The sequence below is a fragment of the Heptranchias perlo genome, chromosome 9, assembly GCF_035084215.1.
Source record: "Heptranchias perlo isolate sHepPer1 chromosome 9, sHepPer1.hap1, whole genome shotgun sequence".
In the NCBI taxonomy this organism is placed as follows: Eukaryota; Metazoa; Chordata; class Chondrichthyes; order Hexanchiformes; family Hexanchidae; genus Heptranchias; species Heptranchias perlo.
Genome location: NC_090333.1, coordinates 4,751,412 through 4,762,911, shown reverse-complemented (window position 1 = coordinate 4,762,911; position 11,500 = coordinate 4,751,412). Strand labels below are relative to the sequence as shown.

General features: G+C 47.5%; 1 protein-coding gene and 1 long non-coding RNA gene across 2 annotated transcripts in view; one reads left to right on the top strand and one right to left on the bottom strand.

Moving 5' to 3' along the window:
• LOC137325105 (uncharacterized) overlaps positions 1–10,164 on the bottom strand; it is a 17,590-nt gene extending 7,426 nt beyond the window's left edge. The window contains exon 1 of the long non-coding RNA XR_010963816.1: positions 10,115–10,164. This is a non-coding gene — a long non-coding RNA (uncharacterized lncRNA). The remainder of the gene's footprint in view (positions 1–10,114) is intronic.
• Positions 1–11,500, top strand: part of LOC137325103 (collagen alpha-1(XXIV) chain) — a 423,963-nt gene that overhangs the window by 388,435 nt on the left and 24,028 nt on the right. The gene's annotated exons all lie outside the window — the stretch shown is intronic.

Genomic DNA, 11,500 nt, shown 5'->3' with positions numbered 1-11,500 from the left:
TCAGGGGCATGCCAGTACAAATAGTAGACATTTCTTAGAACAGTTTTACCTATTTCATGGAACATGACTAAGAACCATCAGATTTGCGGTTTGGACTTGTGTAGTGGAATAAAAGAATGGCAAAATTAGATTCAGCAAAAAAAAAAAGTCGTCGTGGGACATTAAGATTGCTCAGATGGTGTCCAGGGGAAACAATGCATTTCCTGGTGGGATAGTCGTCCACGGTTGCAGTTCTGAACTACTGCCACTAGGCGGTGCAGTGATGCCATCTCCTGGCAGAAGTCAGTACTACCACACCGACAATGTAATGGATTGGAAAGGTGGTCTCTCAGACTCATGGGGGGGGGGGGGGGAGTTTTAACCCTCCCAGGACAGGCGGGGTTGGGGAGGGAGGGGGTTAAATTCTGAAAAGTCTGAAACCCGACCCCAACCCGCCGCGAACGCGCCCACTTCCGGTTTGACCGGGGCTCGGGAAATCCGGCAGCTGAAGAGAGGCCGGATCCAGCAGCTCAGTGCCTTTCCAGCAACTGCTTGTGGGCCAGGAGGAGCAGGAGTGCTTCCCCCCCCCCCCCCCCCCCAAGCTAAAGCGTCGTGATCAGCCTCCCTCCCTCCCCCCCCCCCCCACAAAGTGATCCGATCTCCCTCCGCGATCTCCAGGTCGACCCCACCCTCACAATCTGATGCCACCCACCCCCCCCCGCGATCCAAAGCCCACCCCGAGATGATGCCGCCCCCCGTGATCTCTCCCCCCCCCCCCCCCCCCCCCCCCCCCACCGCCAGCGATCTCTCCCCGCCCCCACGCGATCTCTTCCTCCTCTTCTCCGCTCCCCCGGCTGCGGCCTTCCAGTACAGGCCGTCCCGCCCGACTGCCAACCGGCCTCTTCCGTCCGGCCGACTGCCGGCCAGGAGACGGTGAAAAAAAAAATCCAGATGAGGTCCTGCCGTTAAATTCGGCAGGTCCTCCGCCTCCCCCCCCCCCCACCCCCGCATTTCCCCGACAGCATCCTCCCCCCACCCCACACTCCCTCCCCATAAATATCGGGGGCCGTGGTTTCTTTGGTTAAGAAGCCCTTTGGAATCATTGGTCTGCTTGTTCATCCACATTTTTGTTTCTCCTCTAACTGAGGACGTTGGCTGTTTGCCGGGACACAATTCCACGGTGCTGGGCGCCCACCAATAAACCACAGAGAGACCTGGCCCGATCCTTGCCCGATGCCCATGCACTTTCAGTCGCCTGGACATCGATTTGGGAGTGAGAACCTCGTCTCGTTGGCCTAGATTGCTGCAGCACCCCCTTACTGCCACTCTGACTGGTACCAGTTCACTCAGCACAGCTAGGGAATCAAACCTAACACCTTCCTGGCCTCTAAAGCTAAGCTACTGACAGCCTTAAACCACCTCAGCTAGTGGGACACGCTACAAGATTATAATTCACCCTCCAGGCAATTCTCTCAAATAATTAGCAAGTAGTACTTATAATTGTTCCGTAAGAAAATAAACCCACAAAATGCACGTCCCTGACGACGACAACAACTTGCATTAATACAGCGCCTTTATTATATTGTAAAACGTCCCCAAGGCGCTTCACGGGAACGATTGTCAAACAAACTTTGACACCGAGCCACATAGGGAGATATTAGAAATAAAAACAGAAAATGCTGGAGATACTCAGCAAGTCAGGCAGCATCTTGTGGAGAAAGAAACAGAGTTAATGTTTCAGAACTGGAAGAAGTGAAAGATTTAACAGTTTTTAAGCAAGTACAGAGCCAGGGAAAGTGGTGGGGGGGAGGGGAGGAAGGGGAGGGGAGCAATGAACAAAAGGGAAGATGTCTGATAGGGAGGAGGGCAGGAGTGATTAAATGACAAAAGGGATGATGGTGCAAGGCAAAAGGAGGGTGGTAATGGGACAGGTGACCGAAAGCTTGGTCAAAGAGGTAGGTTTTAAGGAGCGTCTTAAAGGAGGAGAGAAAGTTGGAGAGGTTTGGGGAGAGAATTCCAGAGCTTGGGGTCCTAGGCAGCTGAAGGCACGGCCGCCAATGGTGGAGCGATTAAAATCGGGGAGGCGCAAGAGGCCAGAATTGGAGGAGCGCAGAGATCTCGGAGGGTTGTAGGGCTGGAGGGGGTTACAGAGATAGGGAGGGGGCGAGGCCATGGAGGGATTTGAAGACAAGGACAACAGATATTTCTCATATACATCTTGGATAATTTTGACCTCAATCATTCTTTGTTGACTGTAAATTTTACGGCGAAAGGGAAGTTAGTTTGAAATGACTGATAGGATTAAGGGAGATATATGCCATAAATGTAACCCAGCAAAGGCCTTTTTAACCGAAGGAATGATTGGAATGTGTAACCTTAGCATTTCCCAGCAACTTCAATAAATCAGGATTTTTTTTTTAAATGGAAAAAGTACAGGTTTGTACAGTGTTTAATAAATAAATATATATATATATAATGAATAACCTAGCTTAGTGCAAATTCCAAAATGGTGCTGTTGTATGAAAGAGCAGTAACTACAAGTGGGGAAAAAAAATGCATGTTTTGCACGCTCAACCAAAGCACTAAGGTTTTTCTATAAAGCTTTAGTGTATTTTCTGGGATTCTGTTAGATGCCCTCTCATTCTTGCAGGACTGTGGCTACTAGTGTTCAGACCAAAAACCTGATGAAATTTAACTGGTGTGGTTTTTCTGTTCAGCAGCGCAAATTGAGACGTATTTTCTGCAAAACAAAACCTGGAACGCACTGCCTGTAAGGACGGTAGAAACAGATTCAGTCGTAACTTTCAAAAGGGATGTGGAAAAATAGTTATAGGGGAAAGGTTTGCGGGGCTATGGGGAAAGAGAACAGGGGGAGTGGGGCTAATCGGACAGCTCTTTCAAAGAGCCGGCACAGACGCGACGGGCCGAATGGCCTCCTTCTGTGCTGTATCGTTCTATGATTGTATGAAAAGTAAAAAAAGCCCTGATGTTTTTTTTTTTCATTCATTCATGGGATGTGGGCATCGCTGGCGAGGCCAGCATTTATTGGCTGTAGTGCGCAGTAGGGCTATACTGCAACTAATCGTGGGAGGATATTATTCCTTTTAAGAGGGTGTAAAGAGTATGAATTAGGTGGAAAGGTTATGAAAATTGGGGGTAGAAATTCAGCAGCATTTCGACCAGCTTTCAGGCACTAAATGGTCACTCAACATGGCAATTTCGGGATGGGACCGTCCGCCATTTTGGCGAAGGCACTCCATCGGCGTCTCTGGCGGCCGCCTAAAATGAACGCTGGGTTCATTAGAATATTTAAATACGGACCCTGCACCCTTTTGGAAAATTGTTGCCCGGGAGTGTTTGATTTGATCATTCTTAAGCCTGCCCAGCACAAACATGGCAAGTCATGTCATGTCATGTCAACAGTCATGTCAAGTACAGCTCTTCCACCTCCATCGTGGTAAGTCTCTGGATAGTCGCTCGAGGCGGCTGAGGGTTTTAGGAGGCCGTTTTCTGGCTGAGATTGGGAAGTTTCTGATACGACAGAGCTGTCGGAGAGCTGACTTTTGGCTGCCGATGCACTGTTTTACTTCAATGGCGGTCGTGGTGCTGGGAGAAAATGGCTTTGTTGCTGGGATTGTCGTTGATGCTGCCACACCAGGGGTGGGGGGAGCAGCAGCAGCAAGTACGGCAGCGCAGACCTGTGGAGGCTCCGAGAAGAGGGCGAAGGAGGCAAAAGGCACAGGACGTGGGTCTTCCGGAAGAGGGTGCCAATACCTGAACAGGACGGAGGAGCAGCGTTTGAGGAGGCTGCACTTCAGCAGGCGGGCAGTCGCTGACCTCTGCCACCTGTCGCGGCAGTAATTGGAGCCAAAACACCAGGACGCCCACAGCACTGCCCGTGGCTATGAAGGTAACCATGGCCCTCAACTTCTTCGCCGTTCCAGGCTGCAGCAGGTGACGTCAGCAACAACGACAACAATTTGCATTTATATAGCACCTTTAACGTAGTAAAACGTCCCAAGGCGCTTCACGGGAGCGATTAACAAACAAAATTTGACACCGAGCCACGTAAGGAGATATTAGGACCAGTGACCAAAAGCTTGGTCAAAGAGGTAGGTTTTAAGGAGCGACTCAAAGGAGGAGAGAGAGAGGTAGAGAGTCAGAAAGGTTTAGGGAGGGAATTCCACAGCTTAGGGCCTCGGCAGCTGAAGGCACGGCCGCCAATGGTGGAGCGATGAAAATCGGGGATGCGCAAGAGGTAAGAATCGGAGGAACGCAGAGATCTCGGAGGGTTGTAGGGCTGGAGGAGGTTACAATCAGTTTGCTGTCCATACGGCCATCGGGCAGGTGACAGATGCCCTCTTTACAAGCACACAGCAATGCACCACCTTCCCCGTAGAGGCTGCCGATCGGGGTGGGGGGAGAGCCCTCGGACTTTCCCGCATTACTGGATTTCCCCCAGGTGCAGGGCATAATTGACTGCTCACAGGTTGCCTTGCGTTGTCTCCTTCAAGAAGCAGCCATGTTCTATAACAGGAAGGCTTTTCCAGCTCCCTGAACGTGCAGTTTGTTTGTGACCACAGGCAGTGGATAATCCCCGATTTCCTAGCAGTAGTCATGATGCCCTCATACTATGCTAGTCCTCAATCTCCACCCTCCCTGCCCACTTCCCCCCCCCCTGCCCCCCCCCACCCTGCTCCCCCAGGAACGCGAGCACAGACGCGGAGCACCAATGCAATGAGAGCTGCACAAGAACAGGAGCTCTCTCACTGAGCAAACCACACGCGTCCTCAAACAAAGTGTCCGGACTGCTCCGGAGGAGTCCTGCGGTGCAGCCCCGAGCCAGTCTCTAGATTTGTCGTGGGTTTGCTGCACCCTCCACAATTATGGCATCCAGAGGAGCCAAGCCTTGGAGCTGCCACACAGGAGGAAGAAGTGGAGGAGGGAGACGAAGCAGAGGACGATGAGGAAGACCAAGGTCGAGCAGTGCTGCCAGAGCTGCATGGCAACAGATTATTGAAGAGAGATTCTCCTGAGCAATCTTTTCTTTTATTTCAAAATATACTTTATTTCATAAAAATTGAAGGAGTCACACAATTCGATGTAAATATCACAATTACAACTCAAAATACAATACAGATCACACACAATACAATTCCATTATTACAATTTAAAACACAGTACATATCTTCTAATACATTTTGTACAATACAAGGTGGAGTTGCCTTACCCCAAAGAGCCTTTGCGTAGGCCGCACCTCACTTCAGTGCGTCCCGCAGCACGCACTCCTGGACCTTGGGAGCGTGCCAGTCGGCAACACTCGGTCGTGGACGGCTCCTTCAGCCGGAAGACCAGCAGGTTTCGGGCGGACCGAAGGGCCTCCTTCACCGAGTTGATGGCCTTCCAGCAGCGGTTGATTCTCCTGAGCAATCCCTCCACAACACCAACAGGCCCACCTACCATCTGACCCAGTCCTTTGACCCACCCTCTGAACGCCCCCCAAACAACGGGCAAGAATATGAAGAGTAACATCAAGGCAAAAAGATAAACCCGCTTTACTTCATATCTTATACATTCTGGAGTAGAGTTTCTGCTTTGGACACAATCGGGAAACTTTGCCGGTTAGATTAGGCTTCAAGTTTTCGCTAAAATCGTTTGCATAATCACAGGTGTGAAATCTTCCATGAACCAGCCCGATCGGGCAGCGTAATAGAATGGAATCGTTTCTCTTTTTTTCCTTTCCGTTAAAAAGTATTCCTTGATGTATTTGAGAGTGGTAATCTGGTGAGGTTTTATTAATACAGCTGAAAATGGGTTTATCAGCAAAAATAGGCATTTTTAGTAAGGGTGTCCCGTCCTCCGCTTATGAATAATCTGATTTAAAATCACTGAAAATGACTTAAAAAAACTCTACTGAGCCATTTAACAGTTTCATTGGTGTACATTGGTCAGTTTCTTAATAAATCAAATATTTTTTGATATGAAACAACTTTTAAAACCTGCCGACCGGTGCCTGTGCTCCTAAGAGAATGAGCAGAATTTGAAGACCCTTCCCGAACCAGTGCAGTCGGAGGAAACTCGCAATTTCCACCTGGGGGGGGGCGTGGCCAGTTTTGTGGGCGGGGCCTGATCCGGGCGAATTGAGCGTAAAGATTGCGATAAATGTGAGCGTACATGATTTGGGGCGTAACTCACTCACGTTTAAAATTCCCCCGATCTTTTTGCGCTGCTTCGGCCGATCGGGATGATATAAATAATGGAAACGAGCAGAAGCTCGACCCCAGACTGGATTTAGCACATTTTTGTTCTCTTAATGGTGAACTGAAATCACCCTATTGCAATCCCTCAGTTCCTGGCCTCTGTGCTCATCTACCTACTCTAGTGCCCCTACGAGGTGGTTTCCCTGTCGATGGAGATTGGGAGTTTTTGGGGGGGGCTGGGGGGTGGCTGCTGATCGTCCACCGAGGGCACTTGAGAGGCAACCTCGCACGGCTCTGGTCCTTGAGGGCCCGGCTGCAGACGGCTGTGTCCCGGCGTCGGTCGGGGCCGTCTGGGCCAGCTGCCTGTGTGGAACCAACAGGGGCAGCGGGTTAGAGGCTGACAGAGGAGCAGGTGCGCTGGCATCCTGAGAGAGGATCCTGTGGCTCTAGACTTGTCCAATAGAAAGCAAAAAGAACTTGCATTTATATAGCGCCTTTCACGGCCGCAGGACATCCCAAGGCGCTTTACAACCAATTAAGTCCGTTTTTTTGAAGTATAGTCACTGTTGTAATGGAAATGGAGCAGCCAATTTGCACACAGCAAGATCCCACAAACAGCAATGATAGTCATCGGATAATCTGTTTTTTTAGCGATGGGATAAATATTGGCCACAACGCCAGGGAGAAATTCCCTGCTCTTCTGGGATCTTTTACGTCCACCTGAGAGGCCAGACGGGATCTTGGTTTGATGCCTTATCCAAAGGATGGTACCTCCGACAGCGCAGCACTCCTGCAGTTACGGAACTGAAGTGTCAGCCTGGATTTTGCGCTGAAGTGTCTGGGACTTGAACCCACGACCTTTTGACTCGGGGGGGGTGGGGGGGGTAAGAGTGCGCCCCACTCAGCCCATGGCTGACATTTCTTTAGGTACACGGTGTACAGGAGGGAAGTATAAACAAACGCCAAAAAGAAAGGAAATGAGCAGAAAGGTCGGATAAGAACGGGAACGCTGTGATAGACAGGCTTACCCCATTAGGCTTCATATGTACGAATGCTTAAAGATGACTGAGCTCAAGGCTGTTGTGGCAATTAGGATCTATGATGGAATAGAGGTCTCAGAAGCAAGGCTAACCCCCCCCCCCCACCGTTAGAGAAAAGTACAACGTATGAATGTTCAGAATGCTCAGGGTGGACAGGCTAGACAGGAAAGAAGATAGAACAACTCCATATGTCGAGGACACCTGGGAGGTGAAGGATAAGCTTTCCAATGAGCTAATCTGGCTGGAAGCAAAGATAGTCCTATGGGGATTGGTAGAGGCCACTGGGTCAAAACAAAACAAAGAGGTAAGAAAGCAGATGCAAACAGACGGTCATAATAATGGGGGACTTTAAAGTCAATTAGAAATACCCAAATGAATGCAATGTCTGACTGCTGTCTGACCCAGTGGGTTAGGGATGACACACACTTCAGCGCAAAATCCAGGCTGACACTTCAGTTCCGTAACTGCAGGAGTGCAGCGCTGTCGGAGGTGCCGTCTTTTGGATAAGGCATCAAACCAAGACCCCGTCTGGCCTCTCAGGTGGACGTAAAAGATCCCGGAAGAGCGGGGAATTTCTCCCTGGCGTTGTGGCCAATATTTATCCCATAACCAACATCACTTTAAAAAAAAACATTATCCCATGACAATCATTGCTGTTTGTGGGACCTTGCTGTGTGCAAATTGGCTGCCACGTTTCCATTACAACAGTGACTACACTTCAAAAAAAAACGGACTTAATTGGTTGTAAAGCGCTTTGGGATGTCCTGCGGCCCTGAAAGGCGCTATATAAATGCAAGTTCTTTCTTTCTTTTTGCTTTCTATTGGACAAGTCTAGAGCCACATCTCGGCATCTCGGTCTGGTAAGGACAAGCGGTCTAAATCACGGGGTTTGGGAGATCTGGGAGAAGTGGCACCCCGTCACCACAAACCAATACTTAACCTTTACAACTTTAAAAGGGCCAACTTCAAAGAAGTGAAGGAAGAGCTTTAGCAGATCGAGTGGAAGGGGTAACACTCAAGTAAACGTCAGCGAGTTCAAATGGGATTACTTTTAAGGACGTACCACTGAACATGCACGATAAATACTTATCAAGGATAAACCTCCTTCACTTTTTTGAAGAAGTGCCGCCTCAGGTGGCTTATGGAAAGCCTTACGATATAATGAACCAAAACTTCCAAAAAGCCTGCAATAAACTTCAACATGAAAGGCTACTATGAAGCGCATTGATTTGAATACGCAGGCTAATACCCCTGATAAAAACGGTTGCATGCCTTTGCGAATTACGCAGCATGTTTGCATTTGTGTTGTGTGGATTGGCTCCTCCCTGGAGACTATAGGTTAGTCTTCGAAACATGATATTAAGTTAAACTAGGTTATGATTTCTGTGAGTGAAGCTCTGTGTTCTGACTGAATCAAAGGCAGCAATGCTGTTGAAAGTTCATCAGTTTTCTCACAGCCCCCTTTGTAACTGATTCACAAACTAGTGGAAATAATCTTTCACTACCCTCCTCAAAACCTCTTAATAATTTTGAAAAACATCTGTTCGATCCCTTTTAGCTTTCCCTGTTCCAATGAAATAGTCCTAATTTTTAAACCTTCATAACTATAACCCCTCGTCCATGTATCATTCTAGTGAATTTTCACTGTAGTCTTTCCATGATCTGTAATATCCTCTCTATAATGTGTGTCGAGACAACGTGCAATATTCCAGATGTAACCGAACAATGTATTGCACAAATGCGAGGTCACTTCCTTGGTTTTATGTTCAATGCCCTTACATATAAAACCAAGAATCCTATTTATCTTTTTTTTAATGTTCTTTTCTACCCTTGTTCCTACCTTTTAAAGATATAGCTTTCTCACGCTAAGATTGCTCTGTTCCTTCAGCCTGTAAGAATCTTACCTTTAGGGTATATAGCCCAGAAAGTGAGGTCAATGAGCTGTGCCTCCATAAGTGTGGCAAGATGGAACTTCCACCTGCCTGTCTGACCCAGCGATGACCCTGTCCCTAATCCCACTTTCATACAAGAACTAGAAAGAAAGAAAGACCTGCGTTTATATAGAGCCTTTCACGACCTCAGGACGTCCCAAAACACTTTACACGAGTGAAGCACTTTTGAAGTCTAGTCACTGTTGTAATGTAGGAAACGTGGCAGTCATTTTGCGCACAGCAAGATCCCACAAACAGCAATGTGATAACGACCAGATAATCTGTTTTTAGTGGTGTTGGTTGAGGGATAAATATTGGCTGGGACACCAGGTAGAACTCCCCGTGCTCTTCTTTGAAATAGTGCCATGGGAACTTTTACATCCACCGGAGAAGCAGACAGGGCCTCAGTTTAATGTCTCATTCAAAAGACAGCACCACTGACAGTGCAGCACTCCCTCAGTATTGCAACAGAGTGTCAGGCTAGATTTTTTTTTGTGCTTAAGTTTCTAGAGCGGGGCTTGAACCCACAACCTTCGGACTTAGAGGCAAGAATGTTACCCACTGAGCCACAGTTGTTCATACACTGGGTGGGATTGATGACATTTCCAGGAGACCTCAGCATCTCACCAGTAACGCCTCTAAATATGACATCGCGACAGGGGGTGAGAGGATGAAGCATTCACCCCTCCCACCCAAAGCCCACCCTCACTGTCAGAATTCCCAAACCTAGCCAGGAAGGGACAGAAACCCAGCAGAAACAGGTTCTCCTCCAAATTGCTCGCCTCCTAGTATTTTTCCAACTCGTCGAATCATAATTCAAAAGTTGTTGACACAGGCATTAACTTTCCGATTTGTAAGGTTCTTAGGATTTGACACCAATTTCTGGTTGCAAATAATCTTTATTGAGTTCAACCGAGTCTTGATACACTGAACGTCCTAAACAATATTCATACAGAGAAATTACCTGCTTTCCCTCTGGATAGAGAACATAACCTTCATCCATTCTTTTGTTCTTGACTCTCTGTACAAATTGTAACGGAAAAGCTTAAGGTCTTTATAGGGCTCAGCCATCCCTTAAAAGGAGTTGTTTTTCAGTTTCCGAATTGTTTTCTAGTTTCCCAACTGATCTGTTGATCATTGTCGTGTTTGTTTGTGATACGGGCTACCCGCTTGTGTGGGAGACCATTGACCCCTTGTTCATCATTCCTTGCTAACAAGACCTCTCCTTGCTGACAAAGCTTTTTCTCCCGAAATGTCATCCATACCCTGAAGAATTCAGGGGGAATGAACAACTGAACCATTTATTATTTCTAGCTACAGTACAAGTCTACAAGCTATTTATAAGTGAAAAGAAAGCAAAACGAGATAATCGTATGAGATTAAACCAAATCCTAATCCTACCTATGCATGTATATAACAGTAGGGTATCTTACAGATTGCACTTTCTTTTTTGAATGTTTTTTTTTTCTTCTTCTCCTGGAAACACTGATTCTGGCTGGGGTACAGGTCCACAGGTGCCAGAATCTCTCGATACCTTGCCCCAAAGTGACCATGCCTCACGGGTAAGCCTAGACGATGAGGCTGAGTCCACCCTTCCAGCGGTGATCCCGGTCGGGGTGGTGAGGTGGCGGGTAGTCCTGATCACCCGCATTTTCCATCATTCTCCGCAGCATCGGTCAATGGACAGTTATCAGGAGTTGGAAACTGGGATGATTTTCTCCTCCTTGTTGTCCAGGCAAAAAAAAAAAAATTGAGTACCCAAGCTGCAATCAGCTAACTCGCCACAGATGAGAATAGAACTTGTGGCCTGCTAGGCCTGGCCATTGATGTTGCACTATTTCAGTGTAAATAGTGCCATGGGCAGTACCATTAAAGAAAGGAGGCCAAACAAGATTCAGATTTATTTCAAGAGTACTGGTAAGCAACGACTACTAAGTTGGTTCATTATGTTTCTGTAATTCTACTTAGCATTATTCATGCCGAGGATGTTATAAACTACAGTTACAGTATGTAATGAAAAGCATATGGCTATTTCATCCACTTCAAAGGAAACCCAATGCTCAAAGGATTAAGAATTTTAACCTGTTTATAAAATATTGATGACCTCTGCTTGAGAGAAGAATTCACGAGGTGCACAAATGTTAACAATCTGTTCTTTTTTCTGAAAAAAAAAGTTGCATCAAGATTTTAATCAGTGTCTCTCTAGTCCAGCGGAGACATGTCTCAATGGAGTTAGTCTTGATATGATTATCATACAAGAGCATGTAAAGGTCAGAGAAGGGGAGGGTACAACTTGCATTACATCCCGTGGGCTGCCGGCTTCCACATCAGACTGAGTTAAGGTGGAATT